Source organism: Pituophis catenifer, unplaced genomic scaffold (assembly GCF_029215685.1).
Source record: "Pituophis catenifer annectens isolate HBS135680 unplaced genomic scaffold, rPitCat1.0.hap2 SCAF_15, whole genome shotgun sequence".
Lineage (NCBI taxonomy): Eukaryota > Metazoa > Chordata > Lepidosauria > Squamata > Colubridae > Pituophis > Pituophis catenifer.
In genome coordinates, this window is record NW_027256895.1 from 14317583 (window position 1) to 14328188 (window position 10606).

General features: G+C 43.5%; 2 non-coding genes across 2 annotated transcripts; one reads left to right on the plus strand and one right to left on the minus strand.

Moving 5' to 3' along the window:
* Window positions 1-5973: 5973 nt before the first annotated feature.
* On the plus strand, window positions 5974-6045 carry TRNAM-CAU (transfer RNA methionine (anticodon CAU)). The gene has a single exon. It is a non-coding gene; the product is annotated as a tRNA-Met (tRNA).
* A 525-nt stretch (window positions 6046-6570) lies between these two features.
* On the minus strand, window positions 6571-6643 carry TRNAK-UUU (transfer RNA lysine (anticodon UUU)). Its single transcript has one exon. It is a non-coding gene; the product is annotated as a tRNA-Lys (tRNA).
* Window positions 6644-10606: the final 3963 nt, after the last annotated feature.

A 10606-nucleotide genomic window follows, 5' to 3' on the forward strand; every position in this document is an offset into this window, starting at 1 on the left:
TCTGACGGTTGCGGGGTCTTGAGGTCACGTGATCCCCTTTTGCGACCTTCGGAGACAAGCAAAGATAATGGGGGAAGCTAGATTCACTTAACAACCGTGTCACTGATAACTGCACTGATTCACTTAACAACTGTGGCAAGAAAGGACCTAAAATGGGGCCAAACTCACTTAACAACGGTCTCAATTAGCAACAGAAATGTTGGGGTTGTTGAGGTCATAAGTCGAGGACTACCTGTAAAAGTCATGAGATCAGCTGGTGGTGATAGAGCCAAAATATAGGTCGCCATAATGTATGGTGGACATAAGCAAAAGCCAGTTAATTCTAGTGAATAAAGCACCAGGTGTTGTGGCTCGTACGTGGCCTGTGTAGCTAGTAGCTGATTCAGACAGTGAGGAGGCTGGTGTGGTGCTGCGCCAGCAGCCTGTGCAGCTGGCACTCAAGTCAGACAATGAGGAGGCTGGGGAAGATGTGGTGCCAGAGGCAGGGATTCAGCCAGGGCCTTCAGAACCTCCAGAAGCTCCCTTAAGTGAAGAGGAGGAAGAGGAGAAACCTCTTCTCAATGCACGGGCGTGCAGAGCTGCCAAAAGGCAGGAGTGGCTCCTCAGGAGGAGGTCTCCTCAAGAGTAAGGCTTGGGGCTAATTGGCCATTCCCTTAGCCTATTTAAGGAGGAATTCCGACTGAAGCAATTTGCAGGGAACAACTTCGTTCACATAACTTCCTGTCTTGTCTTGCTTATCAGCTTCCTGCAAATTGCTTCTGGGCATTCTGCCAACCATAGTAAGCTTTCAGTTATTAATTGAATTCTTGGTGGCTGTTAATGCAATTAATTAACAGCCGTTGTTGTAAAAGACTGATTTATTTAGTAAACCAAGGTTTGAACGGACTTTGTGTGTGCTGCATTCTTTGGGGTCCATAGCTGGGGCAGAACACCAGGTTAGAAACTGGGAGGCCGTGAGTTCTAGTTCCATCTTGGCTATGAAAGCCAGGTGGGTGACTTTGGCCAGTCCCTCTCTCTTTCAGCCCAACCCATTTCACAGGGTTGTTGTAGGGAAAACAGGAGGAAGAAGGAGTATTGGATTTATTCGCTGGCTTGAGTTATTTGTAAAAATTATAAAGGTTGGATACAAAAAAAATAAACATGGTCATAGCAATGCTAAAATAGGACGGGATGTTGCAATGCTCTGGATCTACAGTGGAATTGTTATTGTGTTTTTATTTTGCTTTCGATGCGTCACAAATTGTGACTTTATTAACCATAAATATAAATTGTAAGTCAAGTCTTTTTATTCTTGTAATTTGTTTATTGGTACGCATATAAAAAAAAACATGTAAAATTTTTGCATTGCCTATTTCTGGTGAGCTGGAACCAACTGCTCTTATTTTCCCTAAAAATATCACTTTGATATTTTGAAAACGGTGCGACCATTTTGTGACATTTGTTAACCGCACCACTCAAGACCTACCTGTACGTCACTGCTGCCGCTGCCCAATACAGGTGTGCCTGCTTGCTTTAATTCAGCAACTAATAATGATTTTGGATGACTCTGTTGGGATTGTATAACCCAGGGGTCTGCAATCTTAAACACTCAAAGAGCCATTTGGACCAGTTTCCCACAGAAAAGAAAACACCGGGAGCCACAAAACCCTTCCCGTGCCTGATGATTTCTTGAACGGCCACAAAACTAGCATCTGCAGTTGAATTAAATGTTCTGTTTTCTTCTGAAACTTTTCTTTTCTTGGATTTATCCATGGTTGACCTACCAGGGGTTGAAAATTTCAATAAAGGAGCCTGGATAGCTCAGCAGACTAATGCATTGTAATTTAACTCCAGCTGTCTGCAATTAGTAAGTTCGAATCTCGCCAGGCTCAAGGTTGACTCAGCCTTCCATCCTTTCTAAGGTAGGTAAATTGAGGACCCAGTTTGTGGGGGCAATAAGCTGACTTTGTAAAAATATACAAAAGTATGAAGGCTATTGCTTAACGCATTGTAAGCCGCCCTGAGTCTCCGGAGAAGGGTGGCATATAAATCAAATTTAAAAAATAAAAATTTGTGTGTTGGCGGGTGTCGCACATCGGCGGTTGTGACATATATTTTGAATGACAGGGAGCCGCAGCAGAGGGGTGAAAGAGCCACATGCGGCTCCAGAGCCGCAGGTTGCCGACTCCTAGTATAACCAACAGTGCTGGCGTTTTCCACTTTTCTCAGGACAATCTCCCCAAGGAGGCAGTACGGCAGGAGTTGTAGAGTTAGTCCTTTTGCTTTCTACTTTTATTACATAAAAATGGAATGAAATAAATGTTTTAATACCTGTCCTGAAGACACTCATACATTTATGAAGGGGTGGTGATGGCCTGTATGGGCCTGAACGGCATCCTCCTTCCTTTAAAATCCATAAAATGTGGATCTATCCACTCGTATTAGTTAAGCTGCTATGATATGAATATGTACCAGACTATATGTAGTTCTCGACTTAGTGACTGTTCAGTTAGCGACCAAAGATACAATTAATCTGTCCAAGGTTATAGGTAGTTGTTCTGACCCAGCTCCCCAAACCCTCTGTAGTTGAAGCAATGATTCCTTTATTAGGAGCGCCAGCAGCCCCGGCAAAAAGTTTCTCTTTCACCTCAGGATAACAAGTCTGTCTGGCAGGAGAGATGAATAGTTGTCTGCCACATCTATTCATATCCGCCTCTTGCCTTTTATCCCCAGAGCTAGGGTGGGGCTTCGCTAGAAGCGGTGGCTCTTCTGTCCCAAGGATCGGCCCATAGATTTCCACTGCTCTCCTCTCCTCTGCCTTCTGCGCATCCGTGCATCAGGCACTGGACCCAGCTTTTCCTCCTCTTCCTCATCAGCCACCTCCAGACCTGAGGGCTGTTGACTCTCCATCTGAGGGCTGACAGATGGCCCAGGCTCCACCTCTGTGTCTCTCTCTCTCTGCCAGCTCCATTCCCTCTTTCCACTCAGAGCTCTCAGGTTGCCTTGACGCTGGCCCTGATTCCCACACCGCCGCCTCCTCTGATTTGGCTGCTGGAGGGGCCATTGGCCGACAGGCCACAACAGTAGTCCTCGACCATTCATTTAGTGACAATTTGAAGTTATAACAGCCCTGAAAATGTGACTTGTGACCAGTTTTCACACTTACGACGGTTGCAGCACATGATGAAAATTTGGACGCTTAGCAACGGGCTCATTTTTATGACCGTTGCGGTGTCATGAGATCATGTGATCCCCTTTGGTGACCTCCTTACAAGCAAAGTTAACGGAGAAGCCAGATTCACTTCGCAACCATGTTATTACCGTAACAACTGCAGTGGATCACTTCACTGTGGCAGGAAAGGCCATAAAATGGGGTAAAACTCCACAACCGTCTTGCTTAGCGACCAAAATGTTGAGCTCAGTTGTCGTAGGTCGAGGACTACATGCACTTACAACCGAGATTCAAAGTTCTGACGGTCACATTCCACCCCTCCCCGCTCTGATCATGGGACTACATTTTTGGTGGTCAGCAATTGGCCCAATTTTTGGCTGTTTGCAGTGTCCTGCTAATGTAGATGAAGCGGGATCTGATAGATGACCACTGGATAACTTTCTATTCACTCTATTCTAAAAGCAGGAAATGCATCCGGTTGGAAAAAGTATAAAGTCAGCCAAAATCCTTTTGATACCTTTAGGAGGCCTCTAAGTTGTCAGAAGATAGGAACATTCTAATGACATACAGCTTAAAGGTTGGTAAGGTCAAGGGTATCCACATGAGCTAGAAGTCGTTTATCAACAGAAGATAATTTGAATCTATGCTCCAGTAATTTACAGAAGAATTATGATTGTTTGGCAAGGATAATGTAAAACTTTAGTAATTAGGAAATGTCAATTAAATATAACAAATGTATATGACCATATAAACTGTTGAGTTAACAGAATCCTTTGTTTGAAAATGTATAAAACTGTGGTCTCAGAATCATAAAGTTGTTCAGATTTTTAGGTACGCATACCTCTCTGAACCTTGCGCAATAAAACTGTCTCTGGATGACCTAGGAATGTTGCTTTATCCTCATCATTCCACAACACTGCGATCATGTGACTATGATATACAATGTATTTTGCTGGAAACTTGGTGTTTACTTCTGCTTTCTGGCAAAAAAAAATCCATTGTGGACAATGGGTTCGTTTTACGACCACTGCATTCATTTAATGACCGTCACAAAAAATATTATAAAATCAAGCAGTGTCACTTGATTAATTCCAGGCTCAATTGCGGTCATAAGTCAAGGAGTATCTGTATTCTGAAAAAATGTATCTGAGTCTTACATGTTGGAGGATGGATCGGAAACAAATATTATCTATATATCGTTTTGAGGTGTTCACTGATACTTTACTAATTTTTGCTTTAATGACACTTGATTGACTAATTTTGAAAATATTTGGAGAGATATTTCATGCCAACAAGCAATTAGTGAACACTAGCGTTGAATCCATATAAAAATTTTGTTCCTATGTATTCCTAAAACAATCTTAGCGTCTTGATTAAAAAAGGCTATATATAAACCCTTTGTAAGAAAATAAACAAAATGATAAAGCAAGAAGGCAAAGATTAAAACCAATTATTTTAAAAATAGAACAAGAAACAATTAGGGCAGCTGATGGGGAAGTCTAAGAAAAGGGAGGGAAACAGATAAATCTAATTTGCTGACACCAAGGACAGATTGACCTTCTAACCATTAAGTAAATATTTAACCAAAGTATTTAATATTTAAATATTTAACCAAAATATTTAAGACAGGGAGTCCTTAACTTATGAGCACAGTTGAGCCCAAAATTTCCATTGTTAAGGCAGTTAAGTGAGTTTTGTCCCATTCTACCACAGAGTAGAATCCATATTCACACACTCTTTCCTATTTCTTCCCAAAATAATCTCAGCTGCTTGATTAAAAAAGGCTGTAAATAAACCCTTTGTAAGGAATTATCTAAAATTATAAAGTTAAAAATAAACACTGAAACCAATTATTTGAAAATTAAACAAGAAATAATGAGGGCGGCTGATAAAATGATAGGGAAGTCCAAGAAAAGGGAGGGAAACAGATAAATCTAATTTGCCAACACCAGGACACAATGACCTTCTCCCATTAAGTAAATATTTAACTGAAGTATTTCATATTTAACTTAATATTTAACCAAAATATTTCATATCTGGGAGCTGAAGTCCACCTATCTTAAAGTTGCAATGTTCAAGGGACACGTGGTTTTGGTATTTGTGAATCAGAATCAAATAAGCCTCTCCTCATTTATGGTCCTCGACTTACAACGGTTTGTTTAGTGACCGAAGTTAACAATGGTACTAAAAAAAAACGACTTATGACCGTTTTTCACACTTACAACCGTTGCAGCATCTCCACAAAATTCAGACGCTTGGCAACTGACTCGTATTTATGACGGTGGCAGTGTCACGTGATCCCGTTTTGCGACCTTCTGACATGCAAAGTCAACGGAGAAGCCAGATTCACTTAACAACCGTGTGACTAATTTAACACCTGCGGTGATTCACTTAACAACTGTGGCGAGAAAGGTCGTAAAATGGGGGTGAAACTCACTTGTCTCACTTAACAACAGAAATGTTAGGCTCAACTGTGGTCGTAAACCGAGGACTACCTGTAACGGTATCTCCTTTGCCTCTTTAATTTTGTTCATGGTCTTTGTCTGGGACTGAGAACAACTCCTCCTCAAAAGTTATTATATCATGGATCTCCAAAATTGGCCATTTTTAAGACATGTGGACTTCAATTCCCAGAATTCCCTAGCTAGCAATTCTGGGAGGTCAGCCATGCTGGCTGGTGAATTCTGGGAGTTGAAGTCCACAAGTCTTAAAAGTGGCCATGTTTAGAAACCCCTGCTTTATAATATTAAGCAGTGTAATTGGAATCTATTGGGAAATAGAGCTTTGCCTTTCAAGGAGATAAGAAAGCCTTTATTGCAGCAAGCAGAGTGGCGCAGCGGAAGCGTGCTGGGCCCATAACCCAGAGGTCGATGGATCGAAACCATCCTCTGCTAAGTAGTATTTTTTTCTAAAATAAATAAAATAGAAAAATTAAAATAAAAATTTGTCGACCTTTGGATACATCCTTTTAAAAACTTAAAAAAAAAAACTTGCCTTTCCCCCTGGCTTGGATTCCAGAAAATACAGGAAATGAACGCTTTTTAGATGATGCAAAACCATACCTGTCAATCATCCTGACTTCTGAGCATTAAGCATGCTATTCAGGATTGCAGAGAATTGGCTTTAATTGCTGTTTAACGAAAAACCTTGCTTTGCGCGGGTGCAATTCGGGGCGCAGGGGCGAGGGAAAGCTAGCTTGGGTTAAGGAGGTGGAGGAGGATGGGAATTGTAGTGCTTCTTGGTTGCAGATGGAAACTGACCTTAACTACCTTAATGAAAAAAAAATAATGTGGGCACATCTTATAATAAATTGGATTATTCCTTTGGGATTTCAAAGGCTTCGCTGCAGAGGCTGGAAAAGCTAACTAGGATAAAGGCATAAACCAACATTTTATGGGGAAGGGGGAAAAAAAATTTGCCGCCCGAACAGGGACTTGAACCCTGGACCCTCAGATTAAAAGTCTGATGCTCTACCGACTGAGCTATCCGGGCTCTTGGTGAAGGTGGTTTTCTGCACTCCTGTAGTGTAACTCAAAACTCCCGATGCTTTTTTTTTCCCCTGCTTTTTTTTTTTTAAAGGGTATAGAAGGGAATATTCCATTGATTTTTTTTCCAATTCTCTGATCTTGATTTTGACCCGGAATCCAAATCATTCGTAGAAGCAACAGGGAGAGAGAGAGAGAGAGAGAGAAAAAAGCAATGCATTAAATAACTGTGGGAAGCACCTCCCCATCCCGAAGAAAGAAATATTTTGGAAAATATTAAAAAAAAAAAAGACAGGATAGAATATTTCCCCCAAATGAGAAATGGGAAAAAATATTTAAGGGAGGCAGAAACCGGCCCCTTAGCAGAAATTGAGGAGGCCAGCTTTTAGAAACGCAAATTTGGTAATCCATTCAGAAAGACTGGGTCAGATGGAAACTCCAGATAAGCAATAAACAAAAGGTTGACAAGATTAGCTCAGACCAATACTTTGATAACAATGGCTAACCTTTTCGTTGCCAAGTGCTGAAAGCAAGCGCGCGCGCACCCATAATGCAATGCACCTGCAACCCCACCGTGTACCCTGTGCATGCGCACACACCCACCTATATGCGCCTCCCCTGCGCATGCACACATGACCCCCCACATCCTGCCCTGTGCATGCATGCAACACGCCCCGCATGCACCTCGCCCCGTCCATGCACGTGCAACCTTTGTGCAAGTATGCGCAACTCCGCCGTATGCCCCACCCCCACACATGTGCACGCACCTTCATGTGTGCCCCACCCCTGCGCATGTGCATGTGACTCCCCATGATCCCTGCCCTGCACATGTGCGCATCACCTCTGCATGCGCCCTGCCCCTTGCATACACGTGTGACCCCCACAAATGCATGCATGACCCCTCGTGTGCCCCCGTGCATGCACGTGCTATCCCACACATCCTGCCTGCCCCCACAAATGCATGCCCATCTCCCGCCTGCACCCCACCCCCCACGCATGCATGGCAGAGACCCAAAAACCAGCTGGCCGGCAGAAGAGGTGTGCGCATGCGCGGTGGAGCTGTGCTAGGCCGATGGCTCGTGTGCCCGCCGAGAGGGCTCTATGTGCCCCCTGTGGCACATGTGCCATAAGTTCGCCATCACGGATCTAGGATTTCCATTTCCCCTCTTGCCTATAAAACCAGCTATGACCCCTACATGACCCCATAGGAATCCAGACGGTATAAAAACCCACCCACTCTAAACTCCATTTTGTCAGCAGTACCAGAATCACACGGTTGGTGGTTCTGCTTCATCAATAAACGGCCCCTTTTTCCAATCAGTCTCCAGCAGGGGTGAAATCCAGCAGGTTCTGACAGGTTCTGGAGAACCCGTAGCGGAAATTTTGAGTAGTTCGGAGAATCGGCAAATACCAACTCTGGCTGGCCCCAGATTGGTGTGGGAATGGAGATTTTGCAATATCCTTCCCCCCAGGAGTGGTGAGGGAATGGGTATTTTACAGTATCCTTCCCCCCAAGAGTGGGGTGGGAATGGAAATTTTGCAATATTCTTCCCCTGCCGCACCCCCCAAGCCACGTCAACAGAACCAGAAGTAAAAAAAAATGGATTTCACCACTGGCCTCCAGCCTCCCTTTTATTTCCACCGTCTTTCTCCCAGCTTGGAACTGAACCTGATGGATTTTCCTCTTTCCTTCATAACCATAAGGCAAGCCTGCAAAGACAACTAAAAACAAGGAAGAGAGTAACAATAACCGTAAGGAGCTGAGGAGGATTTGGATGGCTAAGGGTTGTGGAAGGTTGTTTGTTTTGGAAGTTGTTTTGGCTTTGATTTCTGCTTGAATCAGAAATTTATGCATAGATGCTGCACGTTCAGTGTTGGGAAAAAATATATATGACATTTTTTTAAAAAATGCCCTTATTTTGATGGACAAACATCGCCAGGCAACCTCTGCCATCGGTTTTAATCTGAGCAATGCCTGCTCCGCTTGTTTCTTCTTCAGGCCAGAATAACAGAGTTTGGAAGGGAACTTGAAGGTCCTCTTGATATGGAATGATAGGACCAAACAACATTCCTGGGTCAGCCAGAGACAGTTTTTATTGCGCAAGGTTCAGAGGCAGAGTGGTTCTTGCTATCTGAACAAAGAAAGAGCCTGGTAGGACTGTTTTTATACATATCCAAGACAAAGGACTTTGCTGGCACAGCAGTTTTCCATATATGGTTAACATACATCCATTATAAGATAATTGACATTTCCTAATTACTAAATTCCTATATTATTTTCTAGTTCATAAGATTATCGTAGCTAAACATCCTTTATTAGTTCTGTGATTGCTGATGCATAGATTGATGTCTTCCTTGGTTCCATATGGATGTCCTTACATCCTTGACAACTAGGCCCCTTCAGAAGATATATATATTATACAGGATGTAATTTATCTGACTTAGTGTAATCTTCCAAACAAATATTGTTCTTCCAAACCAGCACATTTCTTTCTTACAATAGAGAGGGTCTTTTAGAGTTCATGGGGCTAAGCGTGTTTTTCCCTTATAATAATATGAATAGAGAGAGTCCTTTAGAATCCATGTAGCTGACTCTGTATGATTCCTATTTTATTTACTTTATTCACATTACTCTAGTCTAACCCTCTGCTCAAGCAGGAGACCCTATGCCAGTGGTGGAGAACCATTTACTCACTGAGTTCCAAATAGGTACGCGCTTTGCTTATGTGCGGCTCCAGCTGCAGCTGAATTGGATGACAGCTCATATGCCCGGAAAGATGGCTCCGTGTGCCACCTCTGGCACGTGTGCCTTAGGTTCTCCATCACGGCCCTATGCTATTTCAGATGAATGGCCATGCAATCTCTTCTTGAAAACCTCCAGTGATGTAGCACCCACAATTTCTGCAGGCAAGTGGTTCCACGGGTTGATTGTTCTCACTGTCAGGAAATTTCTCCTTAGTTCTAGACTGGTTCTCTCCTTGATTAGTTTCCATCCATTGCTTCTTGTGGTTGGAAGGAAAATCTGTCTGATTCAGTTCTGAGCTGAGAGAAAGACACTGGAAACAACATGGAGGCTGATTGGAAAGAAAGATTCTGTTTATTGATGAAGCAGAACCAGCCTGTGGTTCTGGGGCAGCTGTTGGGGCCCATCAGCGGCCTGCGCGGATCGTGGCTGATCCCGACGACGAGGAGGCTGGTTTGGGGTTGCGCCAGAAGCCCGCGTAGCCGGCGCTCGTGTCGGACAGTGAGGAGGCTGAAGAGGATGTGGTGCCAGAGGCAGAGACTCAGCCAGGGCTTCAGAACCTCAAGAGGCTCCTTCAAGTGGAGAGAGCGAAGTGGAGGAGCCTCTCCTCAATGCTTGAACACGCAGGGCTGCCAAAAGGCAGGAGTGGCTACTCAGGAGGAGGAGGTCTCCTTGAGAGTAAGGTTTGAGGATAATTGGTCACTCCCTTAGCCTATTTAAGTGGCACGCCGTTAGTAATTTCTTGCTGGAAACAACATGTAATTATTACAGAGCATTTTTGAAGAGTGAGTGTCTTTTTGTATCTTGTTTTCTGGGCTGGTTGCCAACCTTTGCCGGACTTTGTTTATTCTTGGTATGTTATCACTTCAATAAGGACCGTTGGTGTGTGTCACAATCCTTGGGAATCCGGAGCTGGGTCAGAACAGCAACTGACCAAATGGTTGAATGAGTCGATGGATCTTTATAGGTTTCTGTGACTTTGAAATTTGAACTGTTCTGGGGGGGTTGTGCAATGAAGGGGCTTGTGTCTTTGGCTAAATGGTGGTAAGTTAATCCTATTATGGTTGATGTCCTGTGTTAGAATTTTTGGGTGAGGGTCTGCTTGCTCTAATTCTTGCTTTCGTTAGCTGTCGAAATTGCTGCAAAGGGGTTTCAGAACATCATGTCTTGAATGGACTTCTGCCGGCGGTATTCGCTTTGCTTATGAATGGAGCCATCTAGATCGTG